Raw genomic sequence first — 23,445 nt, forward strand, 5'->3', positions numbered from 1 at the left:
CATACTTCTTTGTCACTGCCACAGTTGCTTCCACGCAACTGCATCTACCACAATGTCATTGAAAGAGATGGCGGGTTGCTCTCTAACTCACTCTTGCAGGGCTCTCCTGACCAGACCAGCTTTTATTCCCCCCCATAAACATGTCCCTTAGGAGGTGGTCTGAAGCAGTAATATCAGCACAGCCACATACATCTCTCTTCTCCATGCGTTTCTTGAGATTCTGGAGTGTTACCGCAAAATATGTGAGGCTCTCATCTTCCTGCTGCCTCTGGACATAGAATCTCTGCCTCAACTATGGGACCATTACGTTCTCTTCAAACAGGCCCTTCAGGTGCAACACAATCTGTTCCAGGGTGGCTCGTTCCTCTTTAGGACGCGCATCACCACTCTGCTGGCATCATCCTTAAAGGCGTTAATAGCTAGTTCCTCGATCAGCCGGGCAGGAACCTGATGCTTTCTAATCTCTCCTCCAACTCAGCCAGAGGAATTTTGGAGCCGGTAAACTTAGGTAGTAGCGCCAGGGCCATTTTTAATGGTGCCATGATGGACCCTGCACCCGCAGCAAGAAGACTGCCACCAAGGAGGTGAAGTGCAGTGCAGCGGTAGTAAACACACAGAGTCCAATTGCAGTAAACGAAAATTGCATTAGAGCCCATTCAGACTAGCGTGACTTGTCAGCCTGACAAGTCGCGGTAGGTCACGGTCCATTGATTAGTACAGGAGCCATTCTAATAGGAGCGACACAAGTCACTCCGACTTAGAAAAAGGGTCCTGTACTACTTTGGGGCGACCTGGGAGCGACTTGCATAGACTTCCATTATGTGAAGTCTCTGCAAGTCGCCCTCCAAAGTCGTGTCGCGCTAGTCTGAATGGGCTCTAAATCCTCCTCCATGGCCTCCTTATCTGCTGCCCTTTCGACTTTGGTGTCTCAGATGCATCTGCTGATGTCGGAACGCTCCTCCAAAAAATGGCCTATGCCCTCCCAGTCCTCTGATTCTGAGCCTGAATTGGTTGCCACGGACCCCTGAGGGGTCCGGTCCCCCGCGTCTGAGCGGGAAGAGGAGGAATCTTCCTCCTCGGTAGCGTGGGAAAGTGCAAAATGGATGCACTCATTAGCGCTTAAAAGAAGCTCTCGTTATTAAGGGTGCCCAGAAAAGAGGGCAAGGTACGTCCGATTCTGGACTTGAAATCTCTGAACCGCTTTGTGCGGGTACAGAAGTTCAGGATGGAATCCATCCAGTCGGTGGTGACATTGTTGAGGCCCGGGGACTTCCTGGCATCCATATACTTGAAGGATGCGTATCTGCACATCCCTATTTTCGAGGGTCGTCAGAAATATCTCCGCATCGCGGTGGCTGGGGAGCATTACCAATTTGTGGCGTTACCTTTCAGTCTCGCTTCGGCTCCCAGAGTTTTCACCAAAGTGTTGGCTCCGGTTCTAGCTTTACTGCGTTTACGGGGCATTGCGGTCCTCGGTTACCTGGACGACCTCTTGTTAAGGTCGAACTCATGTGTGACCTTGGCAAGCGATCTGGTTGTGACGGTTCAGACGCTACATGATTTCGGGTGGACCATCAACTTTCAGAAGTCAGCACTGACTCCCTCAACTCGTCTCCAGTACCTGGGGGATGGTCCTGGATTCCGCTCACTCTTGGGTCTTCCTTCCGGAGGACAAACTCTGGACTTTACGGGAAGAGATCAGGGCTCTCAGGCACAACGATCTTTCCTCCTTGCGGACCTGCATGCGGGTTCTGGGCCTGATGGTTTCGGCCTTCGAAGCAGTTCCATTTGCTCAATTTCACACCAGGACTCTGCAAGCAGAGATCCTGGACAGGTGGGACAGGACGCCTCAGTCCTTGGAAAGGAGAATTTCCTTGAGTTGTCGAGTAAGGTCGGATCTCTTGTGGTGGCTCCAGTCGCTGTCCTTGATGCAGGGCCAGAATTTTCGGCCTCTGTTGTGGACGATTCTCACCACGGATGCCAGTCTGTCGGGCTGGGGAGGAGTTCTGGGCATGCTTTGTGCCCAGGGGACTTGGTCGGCGGGGTAGACCTTGTTGCCTATTGACGTCCTGGAGCTCCAACGATAAAGCTTTGTCTGATCCGGTGGTCATCTCAGCTACAGGTGGTGTCCGGACAGACAATGCCACGACGGACAGACAATGCCACGGCCGTGGCCTATATCAATCACCAAGGGGGCACCAGGAGTGCCCGGGCGGCCTAGGGAGTGGCCTAGATCCTTTCTTGGGCCGAATCGCATGTACCGGCGATCTCGGCTGTTCACATTCCGGGTGTGGAAAACTGGCAGGCAGACTATCTGAGTCGCTAGACTTTGGACCATGGGGAATGGTCCCTGCATCCGCTATGTGCCCAGTGGGGGACACCGGACGTGGATCTATTCGCGTCCCATCTCAACAAAAAGGTGGAAAGGTTCTTGGCCAGAACTCGTGATCCTCTGGCGGATGCGTTGGTGGTGCTTTGGCACCGCTATCGGCTGATTTATGCCTTTCCTCCGATTCAACTGCTGTCCAGGTTCCTCCGCAGGGTGGCGTCGGAACGGATGTCAGTCATTCTAGTGGCCCCGGACTGGCCTCAAAGGTCCTGGTACGCAGACATCGTTCAGATGGTCGTCGAACCTCCCTGGCGTCTTCCGCTGAGAGACGATCTTCTGTCTCAAGGACCGATCTTCCATCCTGCTTTACAGTCGCTGGCTTTAACGGCATGGCTGTTGAAAGCCAGGTCCTGAGGGATAGAGGTCTTCTACAGGCGGTCATCCCTACCTTGTTGAAGTCTCGTAAAGCCACTTCCAGAAAGATTTATCACTGCACCTGGAAAGCGTATATTGCTTGGTGCGAATCGCAGGGTCTTCATCCTCGTTCCTTCTCGGTGGCGAGGGTCTTGGCCTTCTTGCAGAAGGGCGCGGATCAGCGTCTCGCACTGACTATGGTCAAGGGTCAATTGTCAGCCTTGGCCATCTTTTTTTAGCGACCTTTGGCGTCGCATTCCTTGGTCCGCACCTTCATTCAGGGGGTGCAGCATTTGGCTCCCCGAGGAGAGCTCCTTTGCCTCTCTGGGATCTGAATTTAGTTTTGTCTGTGTTACAACAACTTCCCTTCGAAAACATCAGGAAGGTTCCTCTGTGTTGTCACAGAAGGTTGCCTTTCTGGTTGCCATCACGTCGGCTCACATAGTATCCGAATTGGCGGCTTTATCCTGCTGTTCTCCTTATGTGATCATTCATAGAGATAAGGTGGTTCTGCAACCGAATCAGTGGTTTCTTCCCAAGGTGGTTTCTGCGTTCCACCTCAATGATGATATAGTTATGCCTTTGCTGTGTGTGCCACCTAAGCATCCCCAGGAGTTTGCCTTGCACTCCCTGGATGTGGTCCGGGTGGTTAGCGCTTGCGGCCGTTCCTTTTAGGGTTAGGATACCGCCACCCTCCCAATAAAGATTTAACCCCCTGATACCCCCCCAGTTAACCCCTTCCCCTCTGTCACATTGCACACTATACACAGGTAATATAGTGTTTTTCTGTATATCTGTGATAGTGTGATTGTGACTTCAGTTAGTACATTTCTGTCCCAAGTAGGTGTAGGGTCCCCGCCACCCCTCATCCCCCAATAAAGATAAACTCCCTGATCCCCCCCGGTTATACCCTCCATTGCCCTGTCACAGTGTCACTTTTATAGTGTACAGTTTTTTTTCTAATCACTATTATTAGTGTCACAGGTGACATTAGTTAGTGTTAACGTCAGTTTAGGATATCGCAGATCCCCGGCGCAAAGTTAGAAATAACCCTTTGATTACCACATACACACACACACATACACATCCATTACTAGTATATTGTTTGAACAGATCAATATCCGATCTGATCAGAACTATACTATCGTCCCCAATAGTTTAGGGTTCCCAAAACACGGTGTTTGCACGATCAGCACTGATTGCTGCCAGCATTTAGCCCCTCCGCCCAGCCCACCCCACCCAGGCAAGTGTAGTAATCAATAGATTGCTGTCACTTACAAAAAACACAAAACTGCTGTGTTAGCAGAGTCAGGCCTGATCCCTGCTAGCATTAGCAGTTTTTTTTTGGTAGCGGTTGAAATAGTCCTTTACAACCAGGTGCTTTTTTACCTGTGAGTCACAATACTGTATCTGTAAATTTAGTTGCTAAAATGACAAAACGGTGGTACAGTAGTGCAGAGGCCTGCAGTATACTGACCATGTCAGATGAGAGCGATGGGGAAGCCTCACTGGCAGAATCAGGGTTAGTATAGAAACCTGAAGAGAGCAGTGGCTCCCTGACAGATAGCTCAGACGATGGATGGGTCCCTGTTAGAACCAGGCGTACCCGACCCCATTCTGGAGTTGAAGAGGTGCAGAGATCGCAGCGTGCTCGTATGGAGCAGAGTGTCGGTACTAGTGGCGCTCAGCCTTCTGGTGATCTGGTGAGCACCAGCGGCCTAGTACACCCTGGACCTAGTACAACCAGCACTGCAGTAACACTTGGTGACGTGGCAAGTCCCATAAGTGCAGTTGAAGCTGCTGCTGTGGCTAGCACAAGTAGTGGTCTGCAGCCACCGCGTATTCGAAGACAGGCCCGTAGAGCCCATAGTGCCCCCCCTGGCATATCCTGAATGGCAACCCACTGATACTACAGAGCCAGTACTTCCCCCATTCACTGGCCAACCTGGAATCCACGTGGAAACATCCAATTTTACTCCCCTGAATTTTTATGAGCTGTTTTTCACGGAAAATCTTTTCAGATCTATTGTGGACCAAACAAATGTATATGCTGGTCAATTCATCGCCGACAACCCAAATTTGCCCCTTGCCAGACAATTTGGCTGGAAACCTGTAACGGTTTCCGAGTTTAAGACGTTTCTGGGCCTTTCCCTCAACATGGGCATAACCAAAAAGAGTGAATTGCGGTTATATTGGTCCACTAGCCCAATTCACCAGATGCGCGTGTACTCCATGTCCAGGGCGAGATACAAGCAAATTCTGCGGTTTATGCATTTCAACGACAATGAAATCTTTCGTCCTTGGGGAGACCCTGAATATGACCGGCTCCACAAAATTTGGCCCCTCGTAGACCACTTCAATCAGCGGTTTGCAGCCTTGTTTCCCCCCCAACAAGTTGTCTGCGTTAATGAGTCCCTGACTAAGTTTACTGGCCGCATTGCTATGAAACAGTATCTCCCCAGCAAGCGTGCCAGATACAGGGTCAAGCTGTATAAGCTCTGTGACAGGGCCACAGGCTATACAGTTAGTTTCCGGGCAGTGTTGCCAACCCGTTACATTAAAAATCACTGATACGACACCCAAAATTTACTGGCAGAGCAAATTTTTTACTGGCATTTTCAAAAACGTACAAAATTACATTTTAAGTGCAAATTTAAGTCTTTATGTTGCAAACAAATACAATATGCAATTAACAGTGTGATTTGGGGGAGATTTCAAGGTAAAAGAATGCTGGCTCTGACTGGACTACTAGACTAGAGTGGAATGGACTGACTGGGGTGGGGGGGCTGGGCCTGCCCACAATGGACTTTTTTTCAGGCTTCTTATCAATTCCATTTATTTTTTCACTACCTTGCATGAATTACTGGAAATGAAAGAGCAGTTTTTTTTTTTTTGTGATGTAGGAGCATTGGCAATGGCATATAATTAGTATATATGAGTATATTAACATTTTTTTTCCTGTCCTGTGAATTCTATAATTCTATTGCATGCTCTTGATCATGATAACCTTAGAAGAAAACACTTTAACCTCTTGACAGTAAATGGGTCATACGTAGTGTGTTATAGCCTCTCCTGCAAATTCAGCTTTGATACAGTAGTGGTAGTGTGTGTGTATTACCCAAAAGTGTGTCTTCTTACAGTTAGAAGCTAACTGTGTGGAGTGTGGTGGACAGACAGACCCGTCACCAAACAAGCTTGTCATAGACTGTGTGAAACAGAGGCTGTCCTCAGTGTCCTATGTCTCTCAGGAATATCACAAAACATGATGCAATAAAGTTATTAAAAGCTTATGCTCCATTACACACTGTGGGGCAGCATTATGCTGCCCGTTATATAAAAGTAGAATTTTCCACCATAGGTACCGGCTTGAATGGTCGAATTTTTGTGCAGTCTCCCTAACAACAGACTATTTTGTATGTAGTAGATAGGCCTATATTGTACATTTTACCTGCTCTGGCACTCATATTGTTTTCTACAACCGTATGCTTGTCTTTTCTAGTTAGATGGTATTGTCCCCCAGGGTGTAGGTTCTATTAGTCAAACTTAGGTGAAGGAATACAGCAGCACAACAATTGAAATTCTCTGCAATCATTCTTGTGACATCCCAATTGATCCTCCTTTGGGCATAACACATTTTGTTTAAGCTGGACTTTCTTCCGCATTCTGCATTTCCTGCGACGAATGGCATGGATGGATCCTCCAGCAGCCCTGGGCTCAGGGCCAGGACCAGGACTGTGGTGGGGACTGGACTGGAGTCCCCACTGGACTCGGAAGCGAGGAGACTAGGAGGAGTACTCACTGGAGAAGATCAGATGGAGAGACAGTGGAGTGGATGGTGGTGTGCCAGCCAGATGGATGGATGGATCCTCGTGGGGGGACGTCGGCAGGGGTGGGAGCTGGCTAGTGCTGCTGCCCTGGGCTGGTCGGTCGTCGGACTCCTCCACTGTCCACCTCGGCACCTCCAGCAGGCTCCTTCCTCCTGGCTTGGCTTGCTTGCGCGCGCCGCGGCCACCCGCTCGGTCCTGGGCTATTTAGGCTGGGGGAGGTAGCGGCAGGAAGTGGCGGGAAAATTCTGGGCGGGCCATGTGGGCAGGGCACAGGCGGGGGAGGAGACATGAGACTGACTGACTGAGTGTGAGTGAGTGACCGAAACCGAGAGGCGCACGCTGCGCATGCGCAGTCAGTTTGTCTCGCCACAGCCATCTTTTTAACGGGCACTTTTTTCCTGCTACGGGCATTTACGGGCAGGAGAAAAGTGCCCTGATTTTACGGGCTGTCTGTAAATATACGGACGGTTGGCAACACTGTTTCCGGGTCTACAAGGGAAAAGATAGCACTGTGGAGCTCCCCAACTGCCCAGACTACATAGGGAGCAGCGGCAAGATAGTTTGGGACAAATTGCTTGCAGTGAAGTGGAGGGATACACGGAATGTTTTCATTTTGTCATCCCTTCACGCAGACATGACAGTCCAAATTACTATGGCAACTGGTGTTATGGAGAAACCCCTCTGTGTCCACGACTAATAAGTGTGGACCTTAACGACCAGCTTTTGACGCCGTACTTAGTTGCCCCTAAAGCGAGACGCTGATACAATTTGGTTTATTTATTTCAATTGGCTATGCTGAACGCCTTTGTCACAAAAGTGACAGAGCGTCACTTTTTTCACATGTCCACATGAGCGTCACTTTTTTCACATTTTTTTCACAAATAAAATGTAAAAAATTTACAGAAATAAACAAAAAATATATAACGTTTCAGTTATTTTTATGTTCTTCTACTCTTCCTACTGTACTTTTACTGTACTTTGTTTGTTTTTCATTCTTTTGTTAACCTGTTTGCATTGCAGTTACACTCATTGGCTGCCACACTGATTTTACATATTCTGACACAAACAGCGTTTGCTACTGCAGTTAAAATACCTTTAGATATACATGGAATTTTGTCATGTATATCCGCCATTAAGAAGTGGGTTTGGATGTTTGGGCAGTTAATGGTGTGTATACTACTCAATTTTTCTGCGGAGATTTCTGTTAGGTTCTTTTTTTTCGTTCTGCCCACAGGCTGCATGAAAAAGAAAAAAAACGACACTATATGCCAAACAAGGACCAGCAATGTACTGGTACGTTGCTGGACTTTGAGTGGTTATACCAGGATGATGCCTGCAGATTTAGGCATCATCTTGGTATCGTTTTTTACAGCCAGCAGTCGGCTTACATTTAAAAGCGATCCTAGTGGATAATTGGCCGCTAGACTGCTTTTACAAGCAGTGGGAGGTGACTCCCCCTCCCCCTCCACCTTCCGTGGTTTCTCTCGGGCTCTCCTGTCCCACCGGTTAACCCGAGAGTGCAGCCGGTAGTTCAATTATCTAACCATAGAGCTGATTGGAGACGAGAATGGCTCCAATCATCTCTATGGCCTAAGATACCAGAAGCTACGAGCATTTCATGACTTCTGTTTCGCCAGAAATAAACAGCGCCATTGGGAAATTGGGAAAACATTTTATCACACCAATTTTGGTGTGGTCCGATGCGTTAAGGTCAGAGGAGAGATCTGGAGTCTAAAAGACCCCAATTTTTTAAAAAGAGTACCTGTCACTGCAGATTGCTATCATAGGGGATATTTAAATTCACTGTGATAACAATAAAATTGATTAAAAAAAAAGAAAAAAAATTAAAGGAAAGGTGTTAAAATAATTTAAAAAAATTAAATAAAAAAAAATCAAGCCCCCCTGTCCCCCAGAGCTTTTGTGATGGGGAAGGTGCTCTGGCGTCTGGTGTAAGCAGCGGGACCGCGGACTGTGTACTGTCTTCTTCAAATAAATTGATGTTGAAACGTTATCACGCTATGGAGGTGTTCTTTGTTTTGTCACCCATATACCATATATGAGAGGAGTAAGTGTGCAGCAGCCATCTATACCGGGAGGAAGCCATCTGATTTATTCATGCGGTTTTAGCCTATTCCATGAGAGTGGTTAGGCATGGTCTTCTGGTGAGTGTGCATTTTGGCTAAATCTCCCCCAGCACTGGTGGTGGTGACATCCTTTGGTGACCCCTGCATTGGCACCGACAAGACCCTCTTCACACTGTGATATATTACATAAGGACTTGAGAAGGACTTGTCACAGTTATTTATTTAATTTATGCTTTTATAGGCTATGTATGCATATTTGCACTTTATGATAGGAGGGTTTTTCCATCCTTGCGCTACTAAGATTCTATAAGAACTCTGGGATGTTTCTTGGTGATGAATTTTATTGATACATGAAAAATTGTTCAAACTCATTCCGGCCGTGAGAGTGATGTAATGACTGATAAATCGTTCAAAGGACATAAATGAATCCTTTTTTTGTCTGTTTTTTCACATATACCGAGTGCAAACAGTTTGGCCGAGAAAAAACATTAACCTTTCAATTTATCGTTCATTCAGCAGAAAATTTCAAAACTTGTCCTTCATTTTTTTTTGGCTCAAAAACGTCACAACCGATTACCGATTTGTGCCCATTAACTGGGCGAAAAATGAACGAACCGTCCAAATTTCGGATGATTTTATTCATATAGTGTATGGTCACCATAAGACACAGGAAGGAATTAATCAGCTGACCTCATTAGCACACACCTGTGGCTGTGTTTCCTCCTTCCAGCAGATCCCAACCACCCCAAGCTAGGTGCACACTTTTCTAATACAATTAATTAGTGATCACTGCTCTCGCTAAATACAGACATTTTTGTTTTGTCCTAAATTCATCTTGCATAGATCTGCTCATTTGGAGAGTGCAAGAAATGAGAGATCATATAACCGCCTATATGGATAGAGCTGTAGTATTTGTGACGGTACTCACCATCACTGGGAGTGAAAGACAGATTCTTAATGGACACTGAGAAAATGGTTTGGATAACTTCAAATGGGAGAGTAATATTTATCAACAATATCTCTCAAGAAATATGAAGATTTAATCCCACTTTACACTGTGACACCTATAGCCTGTTGCCATGAAGTCTGTGACTCCTAAATAATCAAAGCAATGCTTAGATGTGTATTCCATGTACTTCAATGTAGGAGATGGACAGACTGTCACTGGCAGTCTTTTCTTATTGTCTGTCTATTGAGGTGGGATGTGGATTGTGTTAAGTCTGTCTGTTCCATTGTTAAATGTTAATGACCTCACATTGTTTCTGTCCAGATGGCTAGATAATTAGTTCAGGTTATTCTATCGCCCCTGGGTTAACCCCTTCCCTGCCAGTGTCATTATTACAGTGACAGTGCATATTTTTAGCACTGATTACTGTAGTAATGTCACTGGTCCCCCCAAAAGTGTCAAAAATGTCAGTTAGGGGTCTGATCTGTCCGCCGCCATGTTGCAGTCCCGCTAAAAATCGCAGATCGCCGCCATTACTAGTAATAAATAAATAAATAAAAAATGACATAAATCTTTATCATAGTTTGTAGACGCGATAACTTTTGCGTAAATCATTTAAAATATGCTTATTGGGATTTTTTTACCGAAAATATGTAGCAGAATACAAATTGGCCTAAAATGTTAAAAAATTTTGATTTAAAATTTTTTTATTTTTTTTGAGAATGTTATATAGCAGAATGTGAAAAATATTGTTTTTTTAAAAAAAATCGTCGCTCTTTTTTTGCTTATAGCGCAAAAAATAAAAATTGCACAGGTGATCAAATACCAAAAAGAAAGCTCTATTTGTGGGGAAAAAATGGGCATACATTTTATTTGGGTACAGCGTCGCATGACCGCGCAATTTTTTGTTAAATTAACACCAAATCGCAAACAATGGCCTGGTCATTAACCACTTCCCGACCATCCGCCACCTTTTTACTGCGGCAGAGTGGCCCTGTGCAAACCAACGTAGACTTATCGGCTTCCCCACAGTGCCGAATCACAAAATAGGGCCTGGTCAGGAAGGGGGCAAATCCTACCGGTTTTTAAAGTGATTAAGGGGGTAAAACCTTCTGGTACAGAACTGGTTAGAATGCATGGTTTCCCTTTGATGAACAAGAAAATAATGACGTTATGCTGTTGGGCTGGTATTATGATGCTCTGGGGCTGGTATGAAATTATTTCCAGGTCTGGTTTTTATTCCCAGTACGGGAGAAGCACAATTTAGCACGTTAACATGTCTTTATAATCATTTCCTAGCATAGACTGGTAAAATACAGGTTATTATAACCAAAATACAGCATACGGGATGCTTCCACAATGCACTGCAACAAGAAACATTAATGTGAAAAGAGTCCCATTGAAGACAAAATGTTTTCTCTTGCCAGTATTTTTTTTATGTATTGGAATGCAGCAAAATATATGGTGATGTATCTGTTGAGAACACGGTGTACTTTGTTCCCATGCAGGGCCATCTTTAATGTTGATTGGAGCCTGGGCAAACATTTTCTCGGGTCCACCCAAATTCACATTCACATTTGCAGGAAGCATGGGCTCCAGGGGCAGATATTTTGGGCCTCACAACAATGACTGGGCCCGTGGCAGCTGCCCCTTTTGCTCTGCATTAAAAATGGCCCTGTTCCCATGCCTAAGCTCTTAAAGTCACCTGACTGAGCCCGTTTTTCCTCTGTATGGACTTACTAAGATTTTAAGGCGTAATAGTTGACTTACTAAGATTTTAGTGCCGGTTCACACTATAGCGATGTCAGACATCACATGTAATTCGCACTGCACTGCTATGCAAATAACATGAGATGTCTGTGCATTGCGAGTTCAGCCATACATATTCTATGGCTGAATTTGCATCACATTCGGACCAAAGTCGTGCAGGACCATTTTTTTGGTCCGCACCTGAATCGGATCGCATTGGGGGTTTGTACCTATGCGATTTGATACCTGTATGGTGTCTCACTCGTGTCCCTCTGTATCCATCCGGAGATGGAACGAGAATAATCCCCAGCTGGGGGTGAGGGCTGAGACGCACGATGGTAAGTAAGCGTCACTCCTCAGACGTCACAAGCCAGCGTCACAAGGAGCGCGCCTTATTTTCTTCCATCTACTGCGCATGCTCCGAAACGTGTTACCTTTGCTCAGTTTTAGATCTTTCTATAGGGGTCTCAGACCTGTAGGAATAGAGATCACTGCAGAAATCAGCCGCAGTAACATTTGCTTAGTTGTGGATCTTTCTATAGGGGTCTCAGACATGTAGGAATAGAGATCACTGTAGAAATCAGCCACAGTAACCTTTGCTCAGTTGTGAATCTTTCTATAGGGGTCTCAGACCTGTAGGAATAGAGATCACTGTACAAATCAGCCACAGCAACCTTTGCTCAGTTGTGGATCTTTCTATAGGGGTCTCAGACCTGTAGGAATAGAGATCACTGCAGATATCAGCCACAGTAACCTTTGCTCAGTTTTGGATCTTTCTATAGGGGTCTCAGACCTGTAGGAATAGAGATCACTGCAGAAATCAGCCACAGTAACCCTTGCTCAGTTGTGGATCTTTCTATAGGGGTCTCACACCTATAGGAATAGAGATCATTGCAGATATCAGCCACAGTAACCTTTGCTCAGTTTTGGATCTTTCTATTGGGGTCTCAGACCTTTAGGAATAGAGATCACTGCTATCAGCCACAGTAACTTTTGCTCAGTTGTGGATCTTTCTATAGGGGTCTCAGACCTGTATGAATAGAGATCACTGCAGAAATCAGCCACAGTAACCTTTGCTCAGTTGTGGATCTTTCTATAGGGGTCTTAGACATGTAGGAATAGAGATCACTGCAGGAATCAGCCACAGTAACCTATGCCCAATTGTGGATCTTTCTATAGGGGCCTCAGACCTGTAGGAATAGAGATCACAGCAGACATCAGCCACAGTAACCTTTGCTCAGTTGTGGATCTTTCTATAGGGATCACAGATCATCCATCTATAGGATTATAGATTACATCATATATCAGTGAAAGTATTGATAATTGGTCACTTGCGTACATTTATAACCACCACAGCTCATCTATAGGCCGACAAGGAGAGGCTGATGCTCACAGGCCACGAAAAGAGGGCAAGCAGCCTCTGTGTCCATTGTGAAAAATGGTGGTCACAGTCGACATAGTGCATCCTCTGCAGGCGGGGCACGCCTGTCCTCATCTACGATCTCTAACCCTACTATACCTCATGCCTTCTCAAATACCAGCATTGAGAGGGATGATGGTATAGCAATGAGTGGCACAGACACTTGCACCCAATCTGCTAGCAGTATACCACCGCTTGATTTGAGCAGCAGGCAAATTTCACTACCCAGTATTTGAAACGTAAAAAGAAATACTGTCCCAGCCATCCACATGCTCAGCGTCTTATTGCTAGCTTGGCCAAATTGCTAGCATTACAGTTGCTGCCGTTTCAGCTGGTAGACTTGGCTCCCTTTCTCAAATTTGTGGAATGTGCTGCACCACAGTGGCAGGTCCCAAAAAGGCATTTCTTTACATGTTATTTATTGGAATTGTGCATTTTAATGTTTTAGCATTGCTAAAAAAATTATTGCACCTTGAATTTTTCATTTTTTTTTCCTGTTTCAATACGTTTTCCAGGACAGTGCCTAGCTCTCCATACCATTTGTTTGACATTCCTTTGTCTATTAGCCTAGAAAATAGCATTTCTGATTTTTTTCAACATTCACCTGCCATAGACTTCAATAGGATTCAGATTTGGCACCCAAAATTTAGTTCAATTAGTTCATTTTTGTTCACCAAACCCAGGTGTATTCAGCTCATCAATAGTCTAAACAATGACAGGTGGGGGGGGGGGGGAGCAGACCATAATTGTTTTTTTTTTTGTTTCTCATAGACCTAATAGGCAACATCAATCAATTCGGTGGGGAGCAGCAATTTTAGTAAAGTTTAAAGTGAAGTATTAAAAATGCACAATTCCTTTACTACTTGACCTCCGGTAGGTTTACCCCCCTTCATGACCAGGCCATTTTTTCTGATACAGCACTGTGGTTCTTCAACTGACAATTACACGTTCATGTGTCCTTTTTTCCAAACAAATAGAGCTTTCTTATGGTGGTATTTGATCACCTCTGCAGTTTTTTATTTTTTGCATTATAAACAAAAAAAGAGCGACAGTTTTGAAAAAAAAAAACTATTTTTTATTTTTTCTGTTATAAAACATAAGGAATTTAGGCCAATATGTATTCTGCTACATATTTTTGGTAAAAAAAATCCCAATATTGATTTGTTTTTGCAAAAGTTATAGCGTCTACTACTACGGGATATTTTTATCTATTTTTTTTTTTTTTTTACTAGTAATAGTGGCGATCAGTGACTCATAGCAGGACTGTGATATTGCGGAGGACAAATCGGACACCTAAATTACATTTTTAGGGATCAGTGACACTAATACAGTGATCAGTGCTAAAAAATATGCACTGTCACCAAGGCTGGCCCAAGACATCCAAGTCCAAGAATGAAATTCTGCCCCCCCCCCAAAAAAAATCACGCCCACCAAAAAGCCCCCACATCCATTATTTTATATAAATATTTTTTTTTTAAATAATTATATATACTGTTATCTTCTTCCATAACTCACCACCAGACCGGTCCTCCAAACATCCACCGTCTGTCCTCAGTCCTACTGTCACTCGTGTGTCTGCCACGCCCACCGTCCTAGAACATCCAGCCTGCCCTGTGTGAGATGGAGTGCGCTGATGTCTGACGTCATTACGCACACCACAGTCACGTGAGTGATGTTCTCACACAAAACTCACACAAAACTGCTAGAGTAAAAATCTTGGGAGCCAATTTGCTGCCCCTCTCCAAGTTCAGCCTGGGTCCAATGGACCCAATGGGGCCCATGGTAGGGCTGGCCCTGACTGTGACAGTACTAATGACACTGGCTGGGAAGAAGTTAAGATTAGGGGCGATCAAAGGGTTAACCGTGTGCCTAGGTTGTGCTTACTCAATATGGGGGAGGTCCTTTGACTAGGGGAAGGCAAAGATCTGTGTTCCTGCTTTGTAGTAACACAGGATCAATGCCTTCCCTTCTGACAGAACTTGTTTACATAGACAGACTGCCGTTCTGCCTGAGTACTGTGTAATCGGCGGGTGATGACAGATATCAAGTTCGCGGTACCTGCCGCTGGGCTCCCGCTATGTGTGATCACAGGGGGAGCAGGTCGCCGGAGGCACGCGCCCCAGACCCAGAAGTGTCAGATCACATATTAGGTACCTGATCTGGAGCAGAGCGGCCACCCTGCTGCAGTAAATGTACGGTTGGTGGTCTGCAAGTGATTAAATGAAATGCGTGGGGATGCCCTGACCCTGCCTGAGAAGTGGCACATCTGTACAATGTATAAAGTCTACTGCCGTAAAACTGACAACAAAGAAAAAGGTGACAAAATGAAATCTCCCTACCGATTTGTTCTGATTGTATGCAAAGCAGCCAGGAATTCCCTCATTTATACAAGATGTTTATTCAAAATGAGGATCTGATATAGATAATAAAGGGGGACCACCACTCAAAAAGTGTGGAGGTTCCACCATAATTCATACCAGGCCCTTCAAGTCTGGTATAAATGAAAAAGGAGAAATAAATGGATTGAGGCCTCTAAAGAAAAATGTGTATTTAAATTGCTGGCAAAATGACAGCTCCCAGCTGCTTCATTCTGTTTGCAAAAAAAACAGACATTTATCTGTATCAGACCCTTATCCTAGGTAAGGGTCTTATATGGGGTCTTATATATACCCCCAAAAAAACAGCATGAGGCCTCCTCCAAATTCTTCTCCAGACCCTTCTGGTCTGGTATGGATTTTATGAGGGAAACCCAAACAAAAATCAAGAAACAAGTAAGGTCCTGTGACAGGAGTCACTTTGGGGGGGGGGGGGGGGCTTGTGGATCCCAGATTACTTTAGAGAGGTCAAGAAACTCCTTTTCCAGCTTCCCCGGCCTCTCAAATGTGTAAGTCATCCTGTGTCTATTAGGGGCACAGGGTGACCAAGAACTCCAGTCGAGTGTGCACTAATCAGACTCGCTGTACAACAACACCGCATTTTGCGTTACCCCAGTTATCCTGGGTTCTATATGTGTGGTTTGTGTTGAAAGAATGAAGGGCCTCTTTCACTTGAGACAATAATATTTCTGAACAATATCCCTCAAGAAATATATAAAGATAAACAATTTGACTTTTCAGATTGCTTGAATATTGTTGGAGTCTCTCATAGAACCTTGCTAGATTGTGAGGTGGGGTGGGGTGGGGTTTGTTATTGGTAAGTGCCTGTATCCCATTTTTCTATTGTTTCTGTCTGCCTTAAGATCAACCTATTATGGGATGTATATGTGTATGTGGATTGGCTGCTAAGTGGGAGGGGGGATTGTCCCACAGTGTATATCTCTTTGTGCCTGTGTTTGAATAAACAGTTCTTATCCTGGACGGTTCCAAAACGAATACAAGCTAAGTTGTCGGCTACCTTTGTATGTGGGTGGCTGGGAAAATCTGATCTCTATTAGGGATGATCGAACGGTTCGGGTCAACCATCGGTTCACCCCGAACATTGACTGTTCGAAATTCAGCCGAATTCCAAACTTTTTGCTAAAAAAGTTCGGAATTCGGCAACCAGAACCGACCAAAATGCAATGGGACAGGAACTGGGCTTTAAAAGCCAGTGACTGGACCAGAACCATCAGTAAAAGCCAATTGAGGGGGCAGGAGGATGCTAGGAATGTGATTGGAGTGACTAGGGGGTCCAGAGGCCAATCAGTAGTGAATACGCCCCCCAGTATATAAGATAGCCCCGCCAAATCTCTAGCATTGTAATACAGGGGCTGTGGAAGAGAGTGGAAGCAGTTCTGTTACTCCTGCTTCAAAAGTGTCATTTAGCAATTATTAGTGTGAGGAAAGGGATATCTAGTGTAGTTAGGGTACTATTTTCCACTATAGTTAGATTCAATAATCTAGTTTCTGTAGGGAAAGTGTTAAGTGTCAGGGTGACTGTAGTGTAGTGCAGGGTTAACTGACTCTGACTGCTATGGCAGGGTGACCAAACTCTTCAATGTCAGGGTGACCGCCATAGAAAAAAGATTGTTTGTCTTAGAATTGCAGTAGAGCAGGGTAGTGGCTCCGCTACTTTCACACCCGGCCGTTTTTGTTGCAGGCGTTTATTGGGCTTTTTTGTGGACGTCTTTGGAGGCAGGCATGACATCTGAACTTCTGTGTAGGGGTATATAAACACAGACACATATATGTATATATACACATACACACATATAGGTGTGAGAGTAGCAGAACCCTATGCCTGCGCTAATGAAATTATTTTCAGGCATAGGGCTACGCTCCTATCACACCTATATGTGTGTATGTGTATATATACATATAAGTGTGTGTGTATTGTGAGGGATTAGCTCAGTGGCGGGTGTGGATGACCCCTTGAGGGGGTTTGTTACACAGGGAGATAGCCGAGAAGTGGTTGCAAACAACAGTTTGGTTTATTCATGCAATTTCCTTCACCAGACTGCAAGCCTCAAAAACATCAAAATAAAAGTAAAACACAAAATAAATCCTTGCCACTGTGGGCGGCTACCTTCTCACATACAGGAACCTACCTACGGAGTCTGTCTCCAACCTACTGTTGGGCAAACTTTGCTGATCCTACAGCAGACACTCAATAGTCCATGTTTTTTCTTCACACAACAAATGTCCATTGAACATGTCCCTTTTCCTCTTCACATTGAACATGTCCCTTTGCGTGTCTCTTCACATAGCAAACAGTTCATTTATTTCTTCCACATAGAAATAGTTCATTTTCTCACCTGGAGAAGTTTTCACACTTTTTACCCTCCTTAGCGCACATCGCTCCAGGAGGTCTTCTCCCATGCTCACACAGCGTCGGGAGGCACACATCTGACTGTCCTCCTCTCCCCAGCTTCACACAGCGTCAGGAGGCAGCAAACCTTCTCCCAGGCTTCACACAGCGTTGGTAGGCACACATCTGACTGTCCTCCTCTCCCCAGCTCACACAGCGTTAGGAGGCAGCAATCAATAGACTTACTTTGGACAAATTATAGAGGCCTTAACTTCCTCATTCCAAACAGCTGAAGGCCTTTCAACTTCCTTAAGCCGTCCTGGCTACCTTTTCAGCCGACACCCTATAGTAATTGGTGAATTTTCTAAACCAGGTGGAAATGTATCTCCTGTCTGTGACTACATCCACAGATTTACCTGACTTCCTGTCACAGTATATATACCCCTTTGCAGAAGTTCAGATGTTATGCCTGCCTCCAAAGATGCCCAAAAAATGCACAAAAAAATGCCTGCAACAAAAATGCCCAGGTGTGTTGTTGCAGGCATTTTTTTGGGAATTTTTTAGGCTTGTTTGGAGGCAGGCATAACATCTGAACTTCTGTATAGGGGTATATATACACACACACACATATATGTATTTATACACATACACACATATAGGTGTGATAGGAGCGGAGCCCTATGCCTGCAAATAATTTCATTAGCGCAGGCATAGGGTTCCGCTACTTTCACACCTATATGTGTGTATGTGTATATATACATATATGTGTATGTATATATACCCCTACACAGAAGTTCAGATGTCATGCCTGCCTCCAAACATGTCCACAAAAAAAGCCCAATAAACGCCTGCAACAAAAACGGCCGGGTGTGAAAATAGCGGAGCCCTATGCCTGCTCTACTGCAATTCTAATACAAACAATCTTTTTTTTCTGGTTCTGGACATGCTACAGAGCTGAAACTTCACAGGTACACCTTTTAGACCCACCAGACACTAAATTCAAAGAAATCTCTTTTTTTTTTTTTTCAATAATTTTTTCAATAATTGGCTCTCTATCAAAAACGACAATTTGTAAGAACTTTTTTTTGTGTGATTAATAGTCCCTGGGGCATGACCCAGAACCCTAGGCACTTTTTAGGGGCATTTATTGGGTTTTAGGGCTTCAAAATTGTGTTTTTTGATTACCTATGTTCTTTACTGAAGAACTTTCGGGAAGTTCGGGTGTTCTGGTCGAAACAAACTTTTCAAAACTTCGATCATCCCTAATCTCTATGTTCACGACTGGGAGGAAGCCGTATAATGACGGAAGTCCACAAGTACAGTGTGGGTTGCAGTTTCATTAGAGGTCCCCCCAAAAATGTATACCATCAATCATGGCGAGAATTATGCTTAACATAATCGACAGTATATCACTGGGCACTGACTTTTCGGCAATGGATGACCATTCTTTTTTATTAAAAGATTTGTCATTCAGGTCTGGAATTAATTTTAAGGGGGGTCCCACACAAAAAATAAACAAACGCATGAGGTCCCCTCCAAATTCTATTCCAGATGCTTCAGATCTAGTATGGATTTTTGGAGGGAACCCTACACAAAAATCAAGAAGTAGGTGGAGTTCCTCTAAAAATCCAAACCATCAGTCATGGCGGGAATCTTGCTTGACATGATCTATATTGCTGGGCAGTGGCTGATTGTCAGTGGATATACACTCTTTTCCATTAAAGGATAAGTTCAGATTTTTAAAAATAATAATAATGCACATTTTTTTGCAGGTAAAACAATGTGCATTTATAATTTTTTAATAGGAGCCTGCAGATCACAGATGCAAAGCAAGGCTTCTGTAGACTGTCAGTGTAAGCTGTCCACTTGTAACACGTATGGGCAGGCAGTTACACAATGACAGGAACCATCAATGGACTAGCTTGAGCCTACAAGCTGGCAGCTGGAAAGGATAGTGATAATTGTGTTTTTTTTCTATTCACAGAATTTTATTTTTCAATTGTGACAGCATGACAGCAAGTGTGGGAAGAAGATCCCCGACTCGCTGTCACTAGAGGTGGCGCATTGGGGACAGACCGCAGCAGTGGAAACATGTTACATGTTCCACCATGTAACATGTTCCCAAAGGTAAACTTATCCTTTAACCATTTCAATACCAGGCACTTTTACCCCCTTCCTGCCCAGGCCAATTTTAAGCATTCAGCGCTGTTCAATTTGAATGACAATTGCGCGTGATGCAACACTGTACCCATATGAAATTTTTTATCATTTTTTTTTCCACACAAAACATGTGTTTCTGTTATAAAATTTTGCAAATAAATAATCTTTCTTCATAAATTAGGGGCAAAATGTATTCTGCTACATTTCTTTGGTGAAAATAACCCCAAATCAGTGTTTAATATTTAGCATGTAGGAAAGTTATATAGTCCACAAATGATGGTATATATCTGCAAATCAATCAATCCTGATGTACTGAGACCCAAAAATGCCAGGACAGTAAAAATATCCCCCAAATAACACCTTTATGGAAAGTAGACAGTCCGGGGTATTTAGTGAGAGGCACGGCACATTTTTTGAATTTGTAATTTTTTTGGAAAAGGAAGAGAAAAAAATAGCTTTTTTCACGTTTTTTTTTTTTAATTTTCACATACTGTTACCAGTGCAGTATAGCGCCATCATATAACTGGCGTGGCGGTGATCAGGGACACTGACTGGTGACAGTATGTAAAAAAATAAAAATGTACATACTGTGACCAGAGCAATACAGTGTTACCATATTAACACTGTACTACTCTGGGGAGTGAATCAGAAGTTTTTTTTTTTTTTTTTTTTTACATGTAGCACCCTCCTAGGTAGGTGCTGGTGGGAGAGTATAGTTTTTGGCTCTGTCTAATTATTAGAGGGGCTGCAGGCAGATCTATATTGCTCTATACTTACCAGAGAGCAGGATCTGTTAGTGAGGTCTGCTCAGTGTGCTCAGTATGTGATTCATTGTGTCTAGAGAGTGTTTCACACTGGTCCAATAGGGAGGCATATTGGACAGTGGGAGGAAACCTGACAAATAAATGCATAGGCTTTGATATGGTCCTGGTGATTGGCAGCGGCAAGTTGTTTCAGTGCATTCTGGGATACTGTATAAGAGCCAGGAACACATGTGCTGCGGGGTCTTTGGCTGGAGAGCAGAGCCCCGGAGGGAGGGGGTGGCTGCCTCCTCCTCTGTTGCAGTGGCACATGGTCGCAGGAGGTCATCCTGAAGGCCGGAGGAATGGATGAGAGGAGCTGAACCCAGAGACCCAGGAGAGCTGACTGAAGAGGGGGACACTGGAGACCCTGGAATAAGAGTATCATGAGTACAGGGACTGGTGTCAAGGGGCCTGACCTGAGGGGGGCCACCCCACATGTAGGATAGTCAGTGGACGGGTGTTAGAAGTAGAGAGAGAGAGGCTGCTGAGGAGAGTGTCCTGAAGATAATTGCTAGTCCACCAAGTCGTCTAAGGCAAATAGACTTAATTCTAATTCATCTTTAGTGCCAGGGGGAATTAACAGGCTGGCTGTACATGAAGATAGAAGTCATCCAACATTGTGTATTGTTAATTCGAAGTATCCCAATATTCCCTTCTCCTATCCCTAATTTATAGTAAAACACAAACAACCAAATACCCCTGGACTGATTATTGAAACGAGCCAGAGGAAGGAGAACAAAAGAACTGTATGCTGGTAGCCGAGGGGGACCTGGAAAGTCTGACTCTGGCAGTCCTTATGGGGGCAGTGCTACATACATTCTATGCTTGCTTTTAGCTGTGAATTTAACTGCTATAGGCAAATATTCTTACTGAAGGACAGTGTGTTGTGATTGGCCACAGCTAATCACATGGAACAAATAGGCTGTGATTGGCTCTGTCTGTACAATGTGATCACTGTGCCCAATCACAGCTAGCATACAATAAATGCTATGAAAGGAAACCATTCATTGTTTACAACTGTCACGTGATCTGCTGTGTTTGTTTACAGCAGTCACATGATTCCGGCAGCTATTGACAGATCATTCCAGAGCACGGCCCGTTCTCGGGAGGATGTCATATGATGTGCTCCCAGAACAATAGGGTTCCTGCCTGGCCGCCATTTTACAATGGCATGGGCGGGAAGCAGTTAAAGGATTAGTCCTCCAGGGCTAGTATGAATTTTAAAGGGGGCCCCATGCAAAAAAAAAAAAAATGGCATGGTGTCCCCTCAAAATTACATTATAAATAAATACATTTTCAGAGTGAACCCCACACAAAAAAATGAAAGAAAAGAGCGATGTCCCCCCCCCCCCCGAAAAAAAAAAAAAGAAACATGAGGTTCCGTCCAAATTCTATACCAGAGACTTTAGGTCTGGTATGAATTTTAGGAGGGAATCCCATACAAAAAACAAGAAAGTCTTCTAAAAAATCTATACCATCAATCATGGTGGGCATTGTGCTTGACATGGTCTGTATCGCTGGGCAGTGACATATTGGCAAAGGATGTATGTTTTGTTTTTTAATTAAAGGACTTGTCATAAACTTTCTCTATGTTTTTTTTACACTTTTTTTCTTGAATAAGTAGAGGTTCTATGTACCCCTTACTCTTTCACATGGGGAAATATAATATAAATGTGGTGTCATTTATGTATGTTGTATGTTGGTTTTACACATTTTCAATAAAGGATGCAATTTGTACATGGATGGGAGTCAGCAACATATGTGTATTTTCATGGTATTTCTTTTACATGTATCTGAAAGTACCCTCTAGAAGTCTTTTATAATTAAACAATATAGAGGAGGGGGTTGAGCTTGTATCCATCCTAAGTTTGGTGTTTATAGTGTATTCTAGATTGGTGGAATCAGTTCCCTCTATTGGATTAAAGGGGAAAGCCTTGTATACCTTGTAGGACTTTGTGGTGTGTTTTTTTCGAAGGCGTACATTGACTTCCCCTATGGGGCACGCATCCAGAAGTGTCCATGATCACTGGGTCTTCCAGACCCAGCGCATTACAGATCGGGGTAAAGGGCCAATGACAGAAGTCCTTTACCACGTGATTGCTCTGTCCAATGACGGAGCGATCGTTTGTCAACAAACCGGCACATGTTGGGTTCAGCTGTCAGTGAGCCAGTGCAGCAGTGCAAGTGGGCTGGATTCATGCCTCATCTGTGCTAATCCTTGCCTCATCTTTACCCATCCATGCCACATCAGTGCTCATCTGTGCCTATACATGCCATATCAGTGCTCATCTGTGCCCCATCCATGCCACATATGTGCCCATCCATGCCACATCAGTACTCATCTGTGCCACATCCATCCCACATCTCATTCATGCCACATTCCTGCCTCATCCGTGCAAATCCTTGCCACATTAGTGCTCATCCATGCCACAACAGTGTTCATCCATGCCACATCAGTGCTCATCCATACCACATTTATGACATATCAGTGCTCATCCATGCCTCATCCATGTCACATCAATGCTCACCCGTGCCTCATCCATGCCACATCTGTGCTCATTTGTGCCACATCAGTGCTCATCCATGCCACATCAGTGCTAATCCATGCCACATCAGGGCTCATCCATGCCACATCAGTGATTATCCATGATTCATCCGTGTCACTTAAGTGCTTATCCGTGCCACATCCATGCCACATCAGTGCTTATCCGTGCCTCATCCATGCCACATCAGTTCTCATCCGTGCCTCATCCATGCCACATTAGTTCTCACCTGTGCCACATAAGTGCTTAGCCGTGCCACATCCATGCCACCACAGTGCTCATCAGTGCCAAATCCATGCCACATCGGTGCTCAACTGTGCCACATCAATGTCATTAGGCACTGTAGTGGTACTGAGTGAGCACAATGCTCATCAGTGCCACTACAGTGCCCATCAGTGCCACTACAGTGCCTCACAAAAGTCAGGAAATTAGATGTGTAATTTAT

The sequence above is a fragment of the Pelophylax lessonae genome, assembly GCF_965119305.1.
Source record: "Pelophylax lessonae genome assembly, chromosome: 9".
Classification (NCBI taxonomy): domain Eukaryota; kingdom Metazoa; phylum Chordata; class Amphibia; order Anura; family Ranidae; genus Pelophylax; species Pelophylax lessonae.